General features: G+C 46.5%; 1 non-coding gene across 1 annotated transcript; it reads right to left on the reverse strand.

Annotated features, from left to right (window-relative positions):
- On the reverse strand, positions 1,673-1,744 carry TRNAN-GUU. Its single transcript has one exon. It is a non-coding gene; the product is annotated as a tRNA-Asn (tRNA).

Below are 2,190 nucleotides of genomic sequence, written 5' to 3' on the forward strand. Positions count from 1 at the left end.
CTGCTGGCGGCGCCTCAAGCCTATTCTGCTGGCCCTGATTCTGCCCTGCTATCGCTACTGCTGGTTCGGACCCTACCCTGCTGGGCTCCTACTGATGCACTACGACACTCTGAAGCCTTGTGGCCCACCTTACGATAGTTAAAGCAAACTTCCTGGAACTTGCGCTGCTGATGTGCCCTCTGATCCTGTTGGGGTCCCTTCTTATGAGGGCCCTGATGCTGCTGATGTCCAGACAATGGTCTCTTGTTCTTCCCCTTGTCTCCAATTAGTCCCGCCTTAGTCTTTCCCTCCTTGTCCTTCTGAAACATGGCAGACTCAATCTCCTGTGAGGTGGCTTCCTCGGCTACCTCTCGAACTGAATAGAATTTCCTCGAAACGAGGTATCGACGAAGATTAGGGCAAAGCCCTGCTAGGAACATCTGAGCCTGACGCTCTCCTGTCTGCCACATCCCTGTGAAATGCAGTCACTCCATGTACTTGCTCTCAAACTCTGCAACTGACATGTCCCCCTGAGTCAAACAGGACAACTCAAGTTCCTTCCCAGTCAGTGCTGCTGAAGAAACATAATGTGCATCAAAGAAGTAAACAAAATCCTCCTAAGTGAGGATCATCCACTGCTCTAATGGAAACTAGAATCGGTACCATCTCTCGGCATCCCCCTTCAGACTGTATAATGCCAGCCTCTGCTTTTGTACTGAGTCTACGTTGAGTATGTCTAGGACATTACTCAAATCCTCCTTCCACTTGTGGGCTATAAGTGGGTCTGAAGAGCCCTGGAACTCCGGTGCTCTCATTTTCTGGTACCTCTCTACCAAGCGGAACCAAACCTCCTGCTCCGTGGTTCTGTCTGGTACCGCTAGTGGAATAGCTGTAGGTGATGGTGGGATAGCTGCGGGTGCTACCTCTGGGTCTCTCTCTCTAGTTGGGACGGCTGGTATTTCCTGTGGTGGAACTACTGGTGGTGGTGGTGGTGTCCGTGACGCTATATGATTCGCTACCAGCTCCTCAATGGCTGTCATCCTAGCAATAAGAGGAGTCATGATATCTACCAAATACTGAGGAGCCTGCTACGGCTCCCGTGGTGCCTGATCCTGCTCGGGTGGAGCCTGTTGTGGCTCAGGTGGAGCCTGCTGGGGCTCTGCCTGAGCGGCTCTTCGAGTGCGGGGTCTGCCACGTCCTGCCATCTGATCATAAGAAAATAGAAGTTCATGAGTCAAAGTAGACATATATACATACATAATGTATCACAATACGATTTTCACAACATATAAAATTCACGCATATACTTTAAACAAAAATAGTTGTCATAAAAAAATTCTCAAAATTTTGAGATATACACATATACCGTCCTCACTCATACTAGGAAATTCCTATCGGACTCTATACATGAATCCTAAGAAACTATATCCTAGCTCTACAACTTGACACAGGAAGATCCTAAGGATACTGGAACTAGAGCTCTGATACCAACTGTGACGCCCCTTGGTTCACGCAAGGTTATAGTCCAAGGTGAAACCAGAAATGTCAAACCTGCCATATACCACACCGTGTAATAACATGTTTCACCATCACAATTACTATCTCTCTCCCATTGAGGCGGAACCTAAACCTGTGCTCGAGATATAGCGGTCCTTACACTGATAAGGGATGTATGGATTCTCGAGAAGAGAGGAGCCCCAAGTAGGATTCGAACCTACGACCAGTCAGTTAACAGCCGACCGCTCTACCACTGAGCTACTGAGGTACGACCAGTCAGTTAACAGCCGACCGCTCTACCACTGAGCTACTGAGGAACAACGGGAGATTCGACCTTATAGAGTTCAACTCCTGTTCTCAACCCATGAGTCCGAAGCTTCCTTCGTAATCTGTACGGACCTCCTGCTAATATCCATAAATGACTTGTTTTTGGTAATAGATGAACATTACTATATATATATATATTCAGGTGCGTGGTAGACATCGGTACTCTAGTGGATTTCTCCCTCTGATTCATGGATGAATTCCATAGAACTTTTTCCTATCCATGATGAAGGAGTTAGTGATATACTTTTGTTTTGGTATATCCAATCCCAATCTAGAACTTTTTCCTATCCATGATGAAGGAGTTAGTGATATACTTTTGTTTTGGTATATCCAATCCCAATTAATTTATGAAGGGAAAATCATGACACGATCCTGTCTAAAAACTGC

The sequence above is a fragment of the Asparagus officinalis genome, chromosome 5, assembly GCF_001876935.1.
Source record: "Asparagus officinalis chromosome 5, Aspof.V1, whole genome shotgun sequence".
NCBI classification, from domain to species: Eukaryota; Viridiplantae; Streptophyta; class Magnoliopsida; order Asparagales; family Asparagaceae; genus Asparagus; species Asparagus officinalis.